The sequence below is a fragment of the Centroberyx gerrardi genome, chromosome 4 (assembly GCF_048128805.1).
Source record: "Centroberyx gerrardi isolate f3 chromosome 4, fCenGer3.hap1.cur.20231027, whole genome shotgun sequence".
In the NCBI taxonomy this organism is placed as follows: Eukaryota; Metazoa; Chordata; class Actinopteri; order Beryciformes; family Berycidae; genus Centroberyx; species Centroberyx gerrardi.
Window position 1 is genome coordinate 20799764 of NC_136000.1, and position 20844 is coordinate 20820607.

Genomic DNA, 20844 nt, shown 5'->3' on the forward strand with positions numbered 1-20844 from the left:
CAAGTGAAAGCAGATACTTTCTTTTGTCCCCCCCCTCACCTCGTTTTGCATTGCTCTCCCGATGTTTTCGGTCTCTCCAGTGAGCATAGTTAAGTAAGAGTTTGCGTGCAGAAACACAGATGAGACCAAAAATACCCAGAAAAAGTCCACAACATGCCCATAGTGAAGAACAGTGCACTAATTATTTATAATGGTATGAAATTATCCTTTTTCTACAGCAATTAGAACTGGCTCTCTGTGGAAATCTTGTGATGAATCACATGGGTATTTTCAGTCACTTTTTCACGCACAGACAGATCTTAAATCATTACACACCAAGGACATTTTTTAAATCTCCACAGCAGTATCATTTGAAAGTACTTGCCTATACACTGGCTACAAAAGTGTTGTGACACACACATACACACACACACAATACCTGGAAACCATCGCTATTGCAACAAAATTTGCAGTCGAGTCCAGTTTCAACTGTACAGCTTTTACATTTTCAAACAGCATTCTCACATCACACTGGTGTGAAATGGCCTTCAGCGTTAAATGAAATACCACAGCTCCACTCTGGTTTACGACTCTAGCCTATATGACAGGTTAAAATTGGACAGAAGTATCCAGGTGATGTGGGAAGCAACCAACTGGGTCACATCATCATCATCATCATCATCATCTTTTGCAATCAGAGCCCCGGGGCTTTTCAATGCCCTCCCTGAGGAGACCAGGCTAGCAAAATCAGTTCTATCTTTTAAATCTTGATTGAAGCCTTTTCAGCATGAACAAGCCTTTTTTTTATATATATATAATTGACACTTTTATATCTATTGTTTTCTTGCACCTGTGCTGTGTATTTTTCTATTTCATTTCCTTGTTTTAATTTTTTGTCTACCTATTAATTCACTTGTATTTTGTACTTTGACATTTTGCCTTGTTCATGCAGTATTGTCACACTTTGTAACATTTGTTTTGAAAAGTGCTATAAAAAATAAAGTTTATATTTCTAATTATTATCATCTGACTGAGTTCTAGAAGAAATCTGTGCTTGGAGGATTGCACTGTACTAAAGCCTGTGCTAACGTCTGCACGAACCAGATCCAACTCAGTCCTCGGGCATATAGATATTTGGGGAGACGCTTTGGATCATAACGCTGACAAGCCTAGCCTAGCCTTATGTCTTTATGACAGAAAGAGCTTGATCCAGATCTGGCGTAAAAAGACAAAGAAGCCCACTAAACGCGCCTGGAGCCACCAGTAGCTCCCATGCAGAAGTCATTACCAGCAGGGCTCCAGCGGCTGCGGTCAGGGAGCAGGGAGTGGTCCATCAGGCACGTGGAAACTAGATCTCACAACTGTGGACTTCTAAGGGGCCGCATAACGGACTTTGATTCCTAGATAAGTTTCCAACATAGACACACCTCTCAGACTGGAGCTAATTTGCCTTTATGGTATGTGACAACCCAGTAAAAAGTTGGAAAAACAATAGAGTCACAGCTGGATGGTTTAGTTAAGTCTGGGAGGTCTTAACAAAACATCAAACAGCAGTCTGTTCACTTTGCGGTACGTGCACAGCCAGCTCTCCTGTTGAAAAGCCAACTGGGCTCTCGTGTGTGTTTGTTTGCTTGCTGCGGAAAGATACCATTTAATTTGTTTGCAGGTGTTAGTGTATATGTGTGTGTAAAAATGCGTGTTTTTGTATGCGAGTGACTGTGTGTTTGTTTGGCGTTTCTTCTCCCCCACAGAGGAGGGCCAGGCTGCAGCAGGCTCTCTAGACACGCTGCTTGCTAATTAGACTGAACGGTTGCCTGGTTCCCAGCGAACGGAGCTTCACTGGAGCTTCAACACACCTGATGAATAATGCATTTTTTCACAGCACATTAATTTGGCAAATATTTCTCTGAACAAACTCCAAACGCATGTGACCGACCAACTCTCTGAAAATATCCCCCGTCCGCCTGTCTCTCCTCCATTGAGATGCTAATGACTGAACGCAGAGGAATCAGAAACAGCACTAATAAGCTTTAGCGGACGTACTTGCAGAGAGGGATCCTTCACCACAGCCTTCAGCGTACTCTCCATTATAATGATTGGCTTGTTCAAGTGTGAAATCTCTATGAGAGTGGATCAGTAGTTCATTAATACAGGGGGCACCTGTGCCTCCAAGTCAAGGGCAAATATGGCCAGCGGTAACCTAGGAGTTAGAAAAGTGGGCTTGTGACTGGAAGGTTGCTGGTTCAAATCCCACAACAACTGGACAAATCTGTGGGAGGTAAATGACCAACGCATTTAAACCCACTGGAGTTGCTCAGTGGCCACCAGTAGAAGACTGTGGTTGTACTGGGAAGCCCCCAGTGTGAATGTCTGTAACTGTTGTAGACGAACTATGTAACTGTGTAACTGAGTGTGAAGCGCACAAACAGCCAAAAAACCTTTCCCTGGTTAAAAAAAAAGGCTAAAAAGGCAAATATGACTAGAAAAGATAAAATGATACAATGTAAGTGATATAGCAAAATAGTATTTGAAAACTGCTCAGTTAATGTGTTCTAAAAACAAGGCTAGACTATAAATGATAGACTTCATGTGCAGCCACTGAACTTGCCGACAAGCTAACAAGTGAAGACATGTAATTGTTAACACATATATCCGGGCCTGAGTGATTGATGATTGACCAGGGTTTGAGTGTGGTTAAGGCGAGTTACTCCGGTTGACCAAACATCTAAAGTATGCCTCATCACAGCCATAGAGACAAAGAGTCTGTTCATCACCTGTGGCTGTCAGTACCACTGGAGACACACTGTGTAAAACAGCACTTAGTGTGAAATCCCAGTCATCATGAATCACCAGCAGCACTCACTCAGAGAGATGGCAACCTGGCCTGAACCGCCAGAGGGAGGGAGGGGGAGAGGTGGGGGGGGGAGGAGAGTTGTTGTTGAATTTCAACTTTTCACAAATTTAATTTTAGAAAGATTTGAGAATGTACACTATAAGTCTAAACTCTGGATACACCACTTTTTTTATTTTTTACTATTTTCCACATTCTAGAATAATATAGAAGACATCAAAACTATGAAATAACAATAATTGGGATTATGCAGTGACCAAACAAAAGTGTTAAACAAATCAAAACTATCTATATATATATACGGTATATAGATATATAGATATATCTATATATTTTACATTCTTTAAAGTAGCCAACCTTTGCCTTGATGGAAAGGCAAAGGCTTTGGAAAGAAATTCATACATAGGCATCAACTTCACTATTTATATTTGTCTGAGAAAGAAATTTCAAGCATTTAAGCATAAGCAGTTAGATCAAAATGGCTTTAAGATAATGAAAAACATAGTACATTCAATCAGGTGTGTCCAAACTTTTGACTGGTAGTGTGGACTTTGTTGTTATGTGTACTTTGGCAATAGAAGGCAAGTCTTGTACACTTTTGAATTTCACTGAGAGAGCGCGAGTGACTATGAGAAAGTCCACAGAGCGTCTGGCCACAATAGTTTACACAGCGCTGACCACTTAAAAGCACAACTACCTCATACATCTGGCAAAATGAAAGGCTTGCTCATACCTGGATTGCTGCTCCTCAATCCCTTGTTCGCTTCAACCCTGGAAATTGAGCGGAGGCGAGTACATTACAGGAGAGGAATTTGTTTGAGCTGACTCATGGATCCTCCCACACAGCCGCCAGCTAATGGTGAGAATGATAATGCGGGATTGCTCATAGCCTCTAGAAGCCCGGGCAGAGCGAGCTGGCCTCCGAGTCCACAGAGAGCTCGGCACCAGATGAGTGCTTTGGCCGCCTGCTCGTTGAGCCCGGGCGAGCACAGGAGTTTGTATTGTTGCTGGAGCCAGGGAAGAAGGCTCTCAGACTGCTGATGGGCACCCATGTGTAATTATATACTCCCCACCTGACTCAGCAATGCCCGCTAAGGGAAGGAGGACATCACTCTGTTCCCAGCTCAACTCACACATGCACAAAGAAACACACACACATACACACACTATATGCCCACAAATGCTCACATACATACAGACACACAGACAAAATTAAAATGTGTTAGGGGGCTGAAGGAAAGACGGCAGACAGACTGACTCGAGCCGAAAAACTGAAAAACTGAACCCACTTATTTCAAGGATGCAATTTACACAGAACATGACTGGAAATTGGTAGCCTTAAATTTCACAAGACAGGCTATTCATAGTTCAGTTTCTTTTTTGACGCGTGTGTGGGTGCTTCACTCTCAATTCGTGTGTGTGTGTGTCAGTGAGAGGAGTCAGGAATGTCACGGCCTCCAGTGCCACAGGTTTGAAGCTAAGCTCATTAGTAATTTAAAGCTCTCTTCCATGTCTGCTCATATCAATTATTCACTCCTGTTTTTTGTTTTCCTTTTTTTTTGCAGTCTTATGTTCTTGAAGCACAGTCAAAAAAAGGCTTCCAACAGCACCCCTAATTAGACCCAAAACCACGCAAAACAATTTTCTAGAAGCCTAAATTTAAGTAGAGGAAGGTTAGAGTAATTATATCCAATTGAGGAGTGAAAAGAGCAATTTGCAGTTGCTCAGTGCAGAAATCAAGTTTAATTAAATATTAAATAAATAAAAAGACATTAAATAGGCTTATCCTAATTCAAAGTGCTGAAACTCCACTCCGCACTGTAAATGAGGAAAATTTGGAGATGATTAAGGAAGACTATTTTGTCAACAATTATGACCAATGTTGTTTTTTCATTATACTAATTGATTAAATGCAATCCATGATACAATTTACATTAGCCAATCCTCATCCCGGGTGAAGACAACATTGCCTTTAGCATGCCCCAGAAAAAAATAAAAATAAAAGTATTACTTCCAAATAAAGGGCATATAAGAAGGCTCAAAGAGTGATGTCCCAAAAACATAAGTTGAGTCTTCGGTAAGGCACTTATCAATCCAGGACCGAGCAGGTGCGCATACTTCAGCAGGGCTGGACAGATTAGCGAACAGTAAAAATATATGACTCCAATAGAAAAACATGGACCCGTCGGCAGAATGGATGTTTTCACAGATGAGAGCACAGCATTCCACCCCGTTCCCTCCCAAGCCGTCAATCTCAGGTCATGAGCGCTACGATAGTTCATAAGTATCACAGCTAACGTGGTCCGTTCACCGCTGGTTTCAATTAGACACAACTTTGAAACTGAAAGACAGCGTTCCTGACAGTGACTTTCTTTGAACAACTGCCAGGGAGTTTCAGCAGAAGCCACAGGCTACACAGGTTAACATGTTGCTCCATGGCAAAGGTCAGCCTGCTATGCAAAAGTTCTCATCTCACACCCTCTTAATATTTACCTAGGGAGTGAATGGCTGTTCCAACATACCTGGCCCTTGGAGAGAGGGACACGGGCAAACACAGCCATGGAGTGTGTGTATGTGTGTGTATATGTGTGTGTGTGTGTGTGTGTGTAGACCTTCAAGTAACTTATTGCAAGACCATGCAAAATCCTGGTACAAACAGATGTTATCTTTTTGTTGCGATAAGGGAGATTCATTCAACAAAAATGTCTGTACTTGACAGTGTCGGTGTGTGTGTGTGTGTGTGTGTGCTCTGCTTGTGAGTGTGGGGGGTTACAAGCCCTGTGGAATGTACGTTGTGAAAAAATGCGGTGAGTTTAGCTAATAATAAAGCCTTTGTACTGTAAACATACACACATACCACCATTTTAAATTCCTCCGCTCACCTGTAAGTGAGGCCTCATTGTTTCCATCCAAATGAACACCACTTTATAAATCACATACATTATTAGTGCCTTGGAACCGAGAGAGTGAAGCAGTGCTGACAGACTGGTTAATGGAGGGACGGAAGGAATTATCATACACAAGGCACAGGGTTCATGTGTTGGGATGAGGATAAAGACATGTAAAGGGTGGTGCAGTGAGAACCTCACAGAGAACACTTTAAACTACATGCATTAGAGTAATAGTATAAATGAAGTGTGGTATCTGTTTGTGTTGCCGGTGCATCTCAATACTTGGGATGGGCCGCTCAATAGGCCTGATTTATAGTTTGATCGGGTGGTGTCACATACAACTCTCTCTCCCTGTCATTACGCTGAGGTGGAGTAACGATCACAGCTACCAGAGCACAGGGGGTGGATGCATGGACAGTCTGGATGAGTAAGGAAAAGGTAGGAGAAGCAGGGCGTAGATTTACGGTGTTATTCCCTGTATCCCAGAAGCACCTTTGGGAACAGGGTTGTATATCTGTCTAGGGTGGCCCCTCATCACCAGAACCCTGCCTTTCACCCCTCTAACTCAAGATCACCACGGTGCTTTCATCATGGGTACATACATACACATGCACACGCGCATCACGCACATGCACACACACACACACACACACACACACAGTTTAATACTGACAAGGCTGCTGCTGTTGAGTTCACATGAGAGAGATAAGTCGGCTACCCCCTGGGAACGACAAAGAGGGAGGAGGGGGATGGAGCGACGAGGGGGAGGCTGCATAAGACGGCACAAAGACGAGTGTTTGTGAAAAGAGGGAGTAGGGTGGGGAATTTTCAACAGCAGGCAGGCAGACAGACAGACACAAACACGTCTGAGATATGTAAAAACGAAACTGTCCAAACAATTTCTATGGTCGGGATAGCTGCAGTGTGAATAGAGCGGCAGAGACGGCGATTGAGGCTTTTTAGAAGAGCTCGACATCAGTCAGGCACTAGCTCTCTGTACAAGGTTGTTGATGTTGGTGTGAACAGGCTTGAGTTAAACATCGCACCTTGAACCGCATAGAAGACGGTAACATGACACTGAGGACAGGGCTTATCTACTCATCTCTACGGATGGGAAAAAGTGTCCGCTTTGGTCTCTTTGTCATGGGCCGTGGGAGGCATGCTGGTCTAGTCTATACACTCACGTACCCAAGAGTTGCACACACACACACACACACATACACACATTAAGCGGTAGGGCTTCACCTGTGAAAGACTGTGCTCCTCAGCAGGAATGAGTGTTTTCTGTGTTCAGTGTAAACACCGAATGTACTTGATGGTTTTACCGCTTTGTGAAGCACTTTGCAACTTCTGCTTTGGTAAGTGCTATACAATTAAAGTTATTATTATTACCGAGCAACCAAAGAGAATGACCGGAGTGTGCCTGTGTGTGTCTGACTGAATCTGTGTTTCTCCATGCATGTGTGCTGCACATGTGTGTTTGTGTTCACGCATGTGCATTTGTGTAGCAGTAGCCTCCAGCTGCGAGCAACATTTGGCCTGTTCTGCCCCCAATGTGCTTGATCATACAAATCTATAGTCAATGACAGGTCTAACTCCGAGCCTCTCAGCGTGAAGGAAGAGTCTGTCAGAAGCACCTGCCTCTCTTCTCTCCCGTCTGTTGATTTAGGACTCCTAACCCCTGAGGCAGACATCTTCGCTGGCGTCTTGACCCCCCTCCCAGCCCCGTCCTGGACCCTTGGCCGAGGGACCACGTTATTTACTGCCCAGAGAGCTGTGTGTGCAGAGAGTCAACACAGCATGGCTGGTTGAACACGGGGAGCTACCTGTCGCGCAGTCTCACACACATACCCACGGTCGTGCAGAAACACACACACACACACACACACAGTCACATGACACTCCCGGGGGGATTGGCAGAGATGTTTACCTTGCTACAATCACTATACACAGAAGAATTGAGAGCCATGCACAGACGGAGAGACACACACACACACTTTCACACCGTATTTTTTACAGTCAATGGTCTATGGCCGAGACAATGCTGCCACCAACTCTAAACACTTCTGGCAGCATGGAAAAAGTTAAGCTATGGGTTTGGTGACATGACAGAGCAGACACTCATGAACACTAAGGGATGTTCAACCTGACATGACATGACAACATTCACTCAGTTAAGCTTTACTGTCAGTTGGATTCACTTGGGAACATATCCTTAGGTGGACTAAGCTGTATAAAGACATTCTGACAGTAGGGGATTTAATCTAACCTCTGACCTGGAAGTGTTGGAGGAGTGAAGAGGGACTTAGGCCAAGAAACTGTATGCTGCTCAATGACCTAAACCAGACCTTTTCTTAACTTCGCCACAACAATTCCTAAACAAGTGGACCAAAGAAAAGTACAGTACAATGCAAACCTAAAACAAACCTTTCCCTTAGGGGACATGTTTCTTAAACTATGAGTTCGGGCCCAAAATAGTTACAGGTGTGTTTCTGGTGGGTCCAGAACTTTTTAGAATTTTTTTTTTTTTTACACCAGAAAAAGGTGTCTTCCGGTGCTATTAAAGGTATTCTTCTTCAGATCTAAAAGCAGAACCCCAGTCAAATTCCTTCTCCAAATCCCCCACTTCCTCTCGGTAATTATAACCTCTCAGCTGACAAAACTACAGGCCTGTTCTGTTTGTGTTTGCCTCCACTGACACAACAGGTGAAGTGAAGGCTGGGCTGGATGCCAGTCTCTTTCTGGTTCTGCTAGCCAACTACATATCATCCCGCCTGGCACACCAAAAACACCTGGGGAGTGAGGGAGGCACTCTCAACTGTCCAAAAGACAAAAAGGTATTGCCCAGAAAATTTCATAAAGACGATGGCATTTTCTTTGGATCATTGAGAACTTGCAACACTGTACAACACTGTGCTGGGTATCCAGTATAACACAGGCTCAATGTTCCCCTTTATCTTATCGTGTGGGGAAAAAGAGTTTGTCGTAAACTCAGAGAGGATGATTTATTTAGAGGAGTACAGATGATTTGATAAATTGAGAACTGAGTTGACTTTGGATTGGAAATAGGGGTGTGAAGGAGTATGAGAGAGCAGGGTGTGAGGGATGTGCATGTGCGGCGAGGAGGACTGGATCAATCTTTTATCACTGCAGTGTGCTTTCATCCCTAATGGATCCGACATGAGCACAGCACAGCACTACCTTCCGTCACATTGCACAGGCAGAGAAGGACGCACGGAGGGAACAAGACAGAGAGCAAGAGAGAGCAAGAGAGAGCGACAGTGTGAGAGTGAGAAAGAGAGAGAGAGAGAGAGGGAGAAATTGGTTCAAACCACCTTCCCAAAAATAATCACAACCCAAAAACATGCAAACATATTTCCTCAGACAGACATACTGTCGTGGCCTTTCCAATTACCTCTGGCCCTGAGTGCATCTGCAGGAGGTGGAGGAAACGCTCCTGATAAGGAAGGAAAGAAATTAAGTCACTTCACAGCATGAGGATGAATGACTTTGAAAATTCACGTCACGAATCCCAAGAGATGTCTGGCTGTGCATGGATGGACTAGCCTTCACTGCTATCCGAGCTGAATGACAGACATACTGACAGAGACGCAGACAGACAGACAGACAGACAGACAGACAGACCGGCGTTCTAGAAGAGGAGGGGAGTCCATGTGTGTATTCGAGCAGTGAAAGAGCAGTAAAAATAACATTGTGGAGAACAAGACATGCCGACTCTCAGAGGACACTCCGCTCTCTCCATGCTAAACAGCCTCATTCATGTTAGAAAATGAGAAATATCTAGGCAGTGAGAGAGAGAGAGAGAGAGAGAGAAAGAGAGTGAAAATGAGGTGCTAATTAAACAATAAGGCTGTGAAGAAAGTAAAAGTTTCACTGTTCATTCAGACTGCTAGCAACTCCATCACTGCACTGTTGTCTGATGGCCAATTTAAGCTAGCTGATTTCCAGCTGTAGAATCCATAGTGTCACAAACATAGGAGAGACATTTAGCAACACTTCATGTCAACATTGTTCTGCACTGACCCTGTGCTCAACTTTTCTCTGGTTGTAGAGAATGCATGGACTTTAGGCGACTGGTTTCTCCAGGTGCTGGCAGGGTGTACACACGGTGAAATTGGGACTAACAAATTTAAAGAAGGGTACACAGTGCATGTACACACAGCTGAAAAGGAGTAAGTGGGAGCTTAGTTAAACAGGGTAATTAATACTCAAATAAATAAATAAATAAACGGGAGCCTAGTTAAAGCAATGATAAATGCTAGACTCAAAAATATGTTTCTCCATGTTCCCTCTCCCACAACCATCTATTATGCTGACATTATCTCTGAGGAACCAAGTTCACTGTGAGAAACACAGAGATAACACATGAGGTATGGCTGTTTACTCCCATGGTCAACCAGGAAGTAAAAATCACCTCTCGGGGGGGGGGGTTCTAATCAATGGCTCTGACTGGCTAACAAATACAGCCTGCTAATGAGCTTCTAGCCCCCTATCTGACACACAGCATGCTGAGAAATGCGAACTGGAATGCTAGCCGTGCATAACGATGAGTCAATGTTTAAATAGGCTTCGAGTGGTTTGGCGCATTGGATTTGCACCATGTTGGCATTTGAGATGTGCGGCACGTTAACAGTTAAACGCAGTTGGCGAGTTGAGCTGAACTCTGCCCGTGCCCTCTGTGAATTAATCTTTAATCCTACACCGGTAAAGGGAGCTGTGTGTGTGTGTGACGTGGGAGGCCTGTGTAAGAGATAGCTCGCTCTTGTCTTATTCTAACACAGTAGGTGTTTACGCACAAAAACACGCACACAGAGGCCTGCTCTCAAAACTCATACCCTGAGAGTATTCCCGACGATAAAGTAAAACACATAAAGAAGTGAACACACGCGAGTGCGACGAGTGAAGTTTCACCCAAACTGGTTTAAGTCCTATTATGTCATACAGGAATATTAGGCGGCAGGTCTAGAGTCAACAGGTACATTTAAAGACACAGCACAGTTATCCAACATACACAGAGTTCATAGTCTGCCATAATTGTTATTATCTAAACATGCATGCTGGGAACATACAGCAAAGCTACAGACTGAACAGCTGACTGTAGAGAAACTTCCTTAAAATGACATTCAAACAGGCAAGGACACACACACACATTCTCTTGAGAGAAATCCTGTCACTCACCGGGTGAGGGGGATCTTTTCCTTCTCTTCAGCGCCTTTCCTCCCTCTACCTTTTTATGTGTTGTTTTTTTCTGTCTGTCTCTCTGCCTCACTCGGGGAAATCCTTTTTCCTTTTGACAGAGCAGCGGAGCAGGTTGTGCGGCTGGTGTGCGAGGAAGCGAGTGAGTGTGTGAGGAGTGTGTGTGTGTGAGTCCAGCGGAGGTCAGAGGCAGACGTGGTCGCAGGAGATTAAAGGGCTGTCGCTGCCGCTCCTCCGCTCCCCCCCTCTCTCTCTCTCTTTCTCTCTCTTTCGTTCGGTCTTCCTCCCTTTTCCTCGCTTGCTCGCTGGCTGCCTCAGGAATGCACCTCTCCTGGGTGTCCTCACCACAGCCAAGATCTGAGAGACTGCACGAGTTTTTTCTCTCTCTCTCACTCTACCCCTCCTCCTCCTCTCGATCTCTCTCACCCACACAGAAACACACCCTCCTAGTCACTCCCATCTCTCTCTCTCTCTCGCTCTCTCACTCTCCTTCTCCCTCTCTTTAACCCCGCCCTGACACACTCTGTTGACAGAGCAGGTACCTCCTCTTTTCCAGGTAGTTGGAGTGAAAGAGTGCTGTCGTCTTTCTCTGTCTCTGTATCGTCTCTCCCAGTTTTTCTCTTTCTTATTCACTATATCCTCCGATAACACAAGGGGTTATTTGTAGGAAAACACAGTCTCCATGTTTGTGTATGTTTTTGTGTGTATTTATATGTGTGTGTGTCAGTGACATGTAACCTGAGGCTGTAGACTTTCACCCTCTGGCCTCCAGTCACATGAACAGCTGATTATACAAATTAGTCTCTCAGGTGATTTCTTCCTTTTCCTGAAATGAGGTCATAGTCCAGTGGACCAGGTGCAATAGGAGTGTGTGTCTGTGTGTGTGTTTGAGTAGGACAACGCCCTGTGGGAAAATGAGAGAACAGAGCAACCTAAATCTGACCATTCTGGCCCAGAGAACAACACATGTACAAACACTATCACAACAAAAGACTATTCCATTATAGAAATATGGTAGAGGACACTTTGTAAGCTACTCAACAGTCCTAAACTGTTCCTATCTCAGCACCCCCCCCCTCACACACACACAGACACACACACACACACAATCCCCCTGACACACACACACACAGCCAAGACCTGCGTGACCAATGGGACAGGCAGAGTGTGTGGGAGCCCCTCAGCATGAGCCGAGGCCTGTTTTCTATTAACACCTGTCCCTCTCTCCCTCTATCTCCATATCTCCCTCTATCTCAAATTCGACCCATTTTTTGCCTATTTTTCTTCCCCCCCTTGCCATCCCTCCCCCTCCCCCCACCTGAAACTAAAGACTGGCCACTGAGACTTGGCCTGATACCAAGTAGACCTGTTGAATCTAAATAGCTCAGACTGTATTGTCCCTCATGGCCATCCTGAAAACACCAAAACCATTCATACACTGAGTAAAAAATGGTGGATAGATTAAGGCTACAGGCCAACCTATTTGTGCATGATGAATAAGAAAAGGAGTAAGCATACAGTAATAGCCTAAGCACTGGGTCTGCTGTTGTCAGCTCTTACTGCAAGCTTACTGTGCATCCTCCAGACCGGCAGTACTGTGTGCAAAATGAACCCCTTCATGAATAAAACAAACTATGACACAGCTTTAGTAGGGATGGGCATGATTAATCAAGTTATCAAAATACACACTGATATGTTTGTTTTTTGTATGATTAATGTAGAACAATTTAATGGATTGTTAATTAACTTCTGTCAATCCTTTTCCTTGCACCAATTTTAATCCTCTTTCTGACCATTTCACGATTTGGTCCATGGCTAATTAATTTCTCAGGATTTCAGACAAGGCATGACTGTTCCCTCCATTCGTCCAATCATTTATCTTGTGCGAGCCAAGCACATTGAATGAAAAGCAGTTATAAAATAAATGCTCAGAAAAACGTGGTAGGTAGATTCTGATTCTGGGGTAATGATGTCCAGAAGCTTAACTTAAAAAGTGGAATGACCAGCCAGAAGTAATGCAGGAACCGCTAATGTCAAAACCTAATGCCAGTTTCAAAATTCACGCTCATCTCTTAATTTTCAACGACATTATTGTACAACAAAAAAGTGTTGAAAGAATAACTTACCATTTGCTACTATGTAAGACCACTGTGGTTATGGAACTGAGAGCCACATGCCACAATTTGATAGCAGTAGACAGCTGATTAGGCCTTGCGTTCATTCTGCATTCATGTGACTTCAGACTGTGTTCCCAGCAGGCTAATGAGGACACGCTGTTACAGCGCCTAATAATCAGTGTGCGCACTGTATAAAGCAGATGCTCCAAAAATAGATTTCTTGGATTAATTGCATTAATTTGATGAATTAAATCACGCAAACAAAAGAGCGCACTGAAAAATGTCCACCCCTAGCTTTTAGCCAGGCTGAGTCAGAGAGGCCCTCGGAGAGTCAATTCACATCTAGGCCTGTTTCACTCTTCCCTCTACAAAGTAAAGCTTTTGGCACATCTAAGAGCTGTGTTGTCGGACAAATCACTTAAACCACACTCTAAAATAAAAAGGGAAGTAAAGTGGGGGGGGAAAGCCCCTGAGGCATGGCTTAGGTACCGAGGGCCACAGCGAGAAAAGGCCAAGGCGCCAAAGAGAAGTGACGTTTTAAAAGCAACAGCACCAGAGAGAAGTAACTACACTTTATGGATCCTGGCCATTGTCACTCAAGTGGATCACTGGGGCCAATTAAGTGCCTGTCAATCATCAGACCCACACCAAGTTTATCTGAGGGCTGTTTTTGTTACTCAGCTCTAAAGAAGTGAGTAAGCAAAGGTTAAAAGGAGGGTGAGTCGTCCTTATTAGTTTGAGGGAAATCAGAGCGGTGGGTAACGGTATTGTGATGAGGAGGATTATCAGTCCAAAGACTTAACTGACACCTTCCAGGCATTCCTGAGGGCACCTCCCACCGCCGTACCTCCCTCACCCCTCCCTCCCCTGCTGAACCCCACAGATCATCCCTCTTTTTTTCCTGAGTGACTCAAACATTCTTGCAACCCCCTTTCCTCCTCCTCCTCCTCCTCCTCCCACCTTCCTCGGCATCCAGCAAAGAAGCAAAAGAAAACACAGATGAGGTCTAAAAAGCTTTATAATCTACGCATTCAGCAGAAATCCTGCCTCATTTCCTCCTCCTTCACCGTCTATCCTAAGCACACAAAGGGAGAAAGTGGTCTCAAATCCATAGTCCAGATAGCCCTTTGACTGCCTTCAATCATAGCCTACTAATAAGTTAATACCTCGACAAGGGAGAGGTATAAATCTGCCCAAAGAGTGGTAAGTCGGCCGTAACTCAGCTCAGAGAAGACAGAAAGATGGCTCTCAGACTGAGAAATAGACTGGTTGGGTCTGGCAGCAGCTCAATAGGTTCTGTGGAGGGGAGCAGAGAGAGGGGGATACATGCTGATAGTCTCTTTGTTGGCCATTATGCACCGGGCCTGAATAGTATTAAGTTGGTGCTACGCCTTACCCCTCCCCCTCTCCGATGTTGAGACCCCCCCTCCTCCTATCCCTCTCTTTATTCTGGCTTTCGCTGAAAACAGCCTTCAACAGGTGGAGAACAGGACAGTCAAGACTAGACAGTGAATAGAGCGAGAATATAAGCTCTATTCTCAGAATCGCAAACAACTTACAAACTCCTGAACTTTTGTTGACATTGGTTTTCATAGTCATGGCAAGTAAGGCAAGGTAGTAATGCTCTGTTTGTGCCAAACAGGCCTAAGTATAGCATTGCTGTCTCATTATGGTCAGGGTAATGCCACTGCTCCAGTAGTGTAGCTATGCCTTGTGTATCATTATGACAGGCAAGATGGCTTTCGCTAGCAAAGGTAATTGCACTGTTCAGACTTTAAATATAGCACATCCCACACCAAGATCAGACAAAGACCTTTGTTTTCTTCCCCGAAACCTGGCTTAGGAGATGATTCGTGTTTTGGAAGCAGATGAATCTCACTATATCATCTCTTTACAAACAACAACCACTGTATTGACTATGTATTACTTTATACCAAGGTGAAGCTGAGGACAGAGGGATGACAGAGGAGTACAAAATAAAAGAGTGGGGAAGAGAGGGTCAACTTAATCGACACATACACTGCTGGTAAACAAACTTTGTATTGCTCCGACAACAAACAAGGATAGGAAAAAACAAACACAAAAATGTGCACAAACACACACACACACACACACACACACACAGAGCCTCGCCTTTCTCATTGAGCATTCTTTTTCAGGCTGCACTAACGAAGCACATGAGAGAGTCTTGGTTGGCTTTTAGAAGCTTCCAAGTTGTCAAGATTCTGGCCAAACTTTGGCATCCTCTCTCCACCATCTCTTTTTCTCCCTCTTTATTCAGAACCGGTCCAGACTGGCTGAGGTCAAAGTTATCACCACTCAAAAAACAATGTGACCATTAAGATGTCCAATTGTTGCATTTTTGAAGGGTTATATGACAAGCTACTTTCATTTCACAGGTGAAATAACAAGTTTGGACCTACATCTGTAGTGTTAAGCATCCTTCATTGCTTTCAAGCTAACCTGTTAGATGTAGCTAACGAGAGCCTCATTTATGTCTCATGTCTCATGTTTGTTTTCATCCTACTGCTGGGCCTATAGTCTCTCTCTCTCTCTCTCTCTCTCACTCTCTCTGTCTCTCTGGAGGTAAAGCTGCACCATTACTGTCACACTGTGCTGCTCAGCATTGTTCCTCTCACTAAAAAGGAAACAGGCTACAGCCAGCCTGTTTGGTACTGGGAGGCAGAAAGCTGTGATGGTGGTAAGACTGTGAGGAAGATGAGGTGGAGATAGTCCCTCCACACACACACACCACACACAGAGTTGGATGGGACGATGGGGATGGAGCCGGGCCTGGTGACCCGCTCACTACTTGTCCCCTTCGTGACTCTGACTCAACTCAATCCCCAACCACTATCTTCTTTTCATTTCTCTCTGTCTCTCTCTCTCTCTCTCTCTCTCTCATGCAAGGAGGCTCTCAGTGGGCCGGAGAACAAAAGCCGGGTTAGATCAACAAGATTTTCCAGACAGTGACCTCCCCCATACAAGCCTCTGGTCCTGGTTATGCCAGGGACTTCTGGGGACAGAAGGGGGGGACCCAACCCACGGGCTACAACACTGGCCAATGCACACCATGCACAGAGAGAGAGAGAGAGAGAGAGAGACACAGACAGACAGACAGAAGGGAGGGAAAGTTGAGCTACAAATAGAGTTACACAAAAAGAACCACAATGAGCGTGATAGTCAGATGCTGCCGAGACAAGGTATTAGCCTACATGGGGGGTTGAAGTGTTGGATTGATGATGATCTCAGTAATAACAAAAGCCGATGGAGGGGGCACTGGATGGACAGGAAGTACGGGTTAGGGAGAGGGGAGCTGTCAGGTGGTTGCGGGTCAGGGGTCGGGGGTGAACAAAAGCTATGTAAGCCCCACACAGACCCAGGGAGAGGCCCCCCAGGCGCACACACCGACACCCTGTCTGTCCGCCTACACCTCTTTCCCCACCTCAGGCTGTCTCCCGTTCGCCTGACAACGTATTCATAAATGTGTTTGTCTTCGTCTAAATGCTTTTCTATTTGTCCTCCATATAGGCTAAGCCATCACTCTCACTCTTCTGTCTGTTTATTCCAAAGAGCTTTTATAATACTGGTCTATTCCGTTGACTGTCTAGGGGAAAGGGCTATCCAAACACCTGCAGGAACAATAGCATTTAAAAGCTTTCCCTGCACTAGGCCTGTCATCTCTTTCCTTCTGCGGCTTTACCAGATCAAAGGACAGCTCTAGCTGTGCTACGGTGAGAAAGTCAGCGTTGTAGCTAAAATCATCTCCCTATAAGCATATGTACACACAAACATACATGCACGCATGCATGTGCCCACACACACACACACACACACACACACTGTATGATGATACTGACGCATAAAGAAGCTGGATCCCTCTAATCATGTCATCCTCACAACAGACTTTGTAGTTTTCATACTGAAGAAGAGGAAATGTAAAAAAGATTCACCAGAAGCTGAAGTGCAGACACTTACAGACCTGTTGAATTTTAACAAGGCTGGTGCCACTGCCATCACCATCTTTATCGGATGGTAGAGGGTTTGAGTGTGTGCTGGAGTGGGTACGGGCATGAGACTGAATTAATGACGGATTTATGTGCGTGTGTGTGTGTGTCTGTGGATATGCCGGATTACTAATTAGTGCTTAGACAGAGGCCATATGTGTGGAAGTCTGTGCGTCTCTCCCACATATCTCCCACATATCCCCATCCGTTTCTGCGTAACGCCATCAGCAGGAATGTGAGGATTGTCGGGTCAGCAGTGGTGACATCATAGCAGCCCGTCAGAAGCAACAGCCAGGCCTCAGTGCCAGTTTCCTCTTGATTGCATCAGCCGTGCAATAACACACTGTGGATCGATGACACCCACTCCAGCCCTGCTTCCCTGCTCACTTTATGAGTCTTCAGACACGCAAACACTCGATACAGACACGCAAACAATTAATGAAGGTATATTTTACAATATTCAGTAACAAGAATTTCCCCACCACCGTGCAGCCTTTACGTCTAACGCGGTTGCCAGCAGGTAACAAAAGACATGAAATGCATCCATGGCGGCCTAGTTTGTGGCTTCGGCCGTCAACATGGTCTACCTTTTTAAAAAAGCCCTGCAGGAGGACGTTACACCACATGTAGGCTTCACTGAGACTCTAGACCATTCACCTGCTTTAAATGGTCTAAGGTCAACAGCCTTACATAAGTGGCACCACTGTTTACAAAGAGACAATAGTATAGCCTTGGGGGACGCAGAACTAGGTGAAGCAAAGTGTGCACATGTAGGACCGGTTTTTACATCAATGATGCTTTTCTCATTATTTCCTATCTGTGGTCATATCAGAAACAAAGGTCGGTGAACCTTGCTAGCCCAATATGTTGACCTAGATTACTCTCATTAATATCTGTCACTTCTGCCACTGACAGACTCTTCCTTTATGCGTTACTTCTCTGCGTGAGGGTCAAGTGTCAGAGAACAGATGCTGTTGCGTGTGTGCGTGTGCGTGCAGAGGATCCTCCAGGTCATCAGATAAAGTGCACCTGAGGGAGTGGCTGGGATCAGGCTTTCAGCGTTGCCACGGAAACCGAAAACACAGAAGCGACCACCTGGTTGGTGGAGCCCAAGCAGGGTAGCTGAGAGGGCACCACTTCAGGACGGTTACCATGCCAAAAATCACACAGAGTGGCCCGATTCCAAAAACGCAGCCCGTATCGTGTTTGTGCCGCGAAGAGGCGAGCGGAGCAGGGAGCGCACAGCTGTTGAATCTTTCATGGAACATAAAAAAGAACTAAGCCATTGTAGCTACTGCTCTCGTTATAGCGCAGACAAATTTCACCCCATCTAGACTTTGCAGGTTATGTCCCCATGCTTTTAGTTGTAGTCTGTCCTGTAGGACAGTTACAGAAGACAATCCAACCAAGCTGGAAGACAGTGCGTTGTTGTTTGAGTTCGGTGTCATACCACAACAAATGCATCAAAATCCATATCAGACACACACTGTATGTTAGTAGCCAGAGCACAACCCTAACACTGCCGCTAAAGAGCTTTGAATGAGTCGTCATCAGCTTAATATCACATAATCTAATAGCATATGATCACAGTGCTAAGCCAGCATATTCCTAAGAATCTCAAGTGATGTTACCATGGTGACTAATACCATCGATAAGAGCATCTGTCAGAACAATATACAGGAGTGACTTCAATTCAACTTAAAATCCAGAGCAACTTTAAAATGAATAGCAACTGTTTTATAGTCTTGTCTTTGCTGTTTACTATGTATCATTTCCACAATCGTGAAAACAGTTTTAGCAATGTAGTCAACTGCAAAAGAAACAAAAAAGAAAGTGTAAACTCAGGAAAAAACAAAACAAAAGCAACCGCACTAAAACCTCAGCAAACAAGGCCATTTGTTTCACTCACCTCCTGCAGGCTAATGGTCTCTCTGACTGCCTGCCTGATGAAAAAGGAGAAGAGGGAGAGGAGGAAGAGGGAGAAACAACCCTGTCACTGTCTCTGTGTGTCGTGCTGCTGCGCTACCTGATCCACTGGAGCCTGTACGAGAGAGAGAGAGAGAGAGAGAGAGAGAGAGAGAGAGAGAGAGAGAGAGAGAGAGAGGGAGAGAGAGAGAGAGAGAGTCACACACACACACACACACACACACACACAGACTCAGAGCAATGGAAAGGGGAGGGGGCAGCAGCAGAGAAAAGTGAAGTGGTGCCGCCATTCCCCGTCACCCTGGAAACCAACGCTCTTTCAAAGAAATCGGCCAATGGCAAACACCAGCAATTGTGTTCAGACAAAAAGTCACATGACTGCCGAAACACCGCTCCCTACGCACAGAGTGAGAGGGAAAGGAAAAAAGAAGGGTGGGGTGGGGTGGGGGGGGGTAAAAAGAGACAAAAAGGAAAAATAAAGAGACAAGGACAGATAGAGGGTGGAAGATATTGACATTGGCTATGCAGAGAGAGAGAGAAAGAGAGAGAGACAGAGAGAAATGAAAAGAATATAGTGGTTGGGGATTGAGTTAAGTCAGAGTCACGTAGGGGACAGGTAGTGAGCGGGTCACCAGGCCCGGCTCCATCCCCGTTGTCCCATCCAGCTCTGTGTTGGGATGGCGGGGACTATCTCCACCTCATCTTCCTCACAGTCCCACCACCATCACAGCTTTCTGCCTCCCAGTACCAAACAGGCTGGCTGTAGCCTATTTCCTTTTCAGTGAGAGGAACAATGCTGAGCAGCACAGTGTGACGCTAATGATACAGCTTTACCTCCAGCTGACACGCTCAAACATTACCTGTCAGCTTCCGTATTAGGCTATTTATACACTCGGTGTACAAAATATTTGGAACTCCTTCCTGCTATTGAGGTGCACCCCGTTGTGCAAAGCCCACGTGTTGATTGCCAAGAGGACGACAACTCTTTAACCTGTCTCCTCACCTTCATCTCTATCTTTCCTTCATGACTGAAGTGGATTTAATAGGCAAAATCGGTAAGGGATCAGAGCTTTCACCAAATAAACCACCAATAAATTTCGACATGAGTTGAGTAAACGGCTGGCATTGGAAACACCGGCACTTCCTTAGCCCAAAATTAGTTTTCTTATTTTACCCTGCACCCTAAACAAAAAGACAAATCTAAAACCATTTTGTGTATATTTTTATTTTATTTAAGTTAGTTTTACCAGTTTTTTTCAGTCTAGTTTTTATTTTTCTTTCAGTTTACAACAATGTTTTTAACACCTACGTTTCGTCTTAGTTTTAGTTCACTATAATAACCTCAGTTATGGCTTGATTTATGAAAGTCCATTTGAATGCGCGGTGTGTAATGTCATCATTTTGCACTCTGGAAACTAGGGGAAAAAATTACAGCTAGACTTTATAGCGTAGATTCCCAATAGAACATTGAAATGGCGCAAGTTACAGATGTTGGGCAGTAGGTTATTACCCAAACCGAAATCACGCATCTATCACTTTCTCAGCAACAGACACTTGAGCACAATCATCTGCCTCGTAATACGTCGCCTCAGCCCCACTAAATTACCCTACTTCAGCAATGGGAGACAGGTCTCTTTCTCAGAAAACCATTTAACAAGTGAAAAGGGCCCAATTACCCCTCTACAGTGTGGATGTGACAGGACAGCTGATGAGCCATGGACAGACACGGCAGCAAAGCCAGCAGCATCTAACACATGGGCAGCAATGACAAGCCCTAAGCCTCTAGCATTGATTCATCTAAAAAGGTAATGGAGAGGACTAACTGAGGATTAACAATCCTGTATCAGCTTGTCAAT

At 44.8% G+C, this 20844-nt stretch overlaps 1 protein-coding gene across 4 annotated transcripts in view; it reads right to left on the reverse strand.

The window, feature by feature from the left end:
* Positions 1-19074, reverse strand: part of rassf7a (Ras association domain family member 7a) — a 30716-nt gene extending 11642 nt beyond the window's left edge. The window contains exon 1 of one of the 4 annotated variants that reach the window (XM_071895143.2): positions 18972-19074. The gene's annotated coding sequence lies outside the window, so the exon portion shown is untranslated. Of the gene's footprint in view, positions 1-9136; positions 9184-10920; positions 11347-18971 lie in introns of those variants that run through there. The other 3 variants (XM_071895141.2, XM_078282899.1, XM_071895142.2) reach the window with 3 other exon arrangements.
* Positions 19075-20844: the final 1770 nt, after the last annotated feature.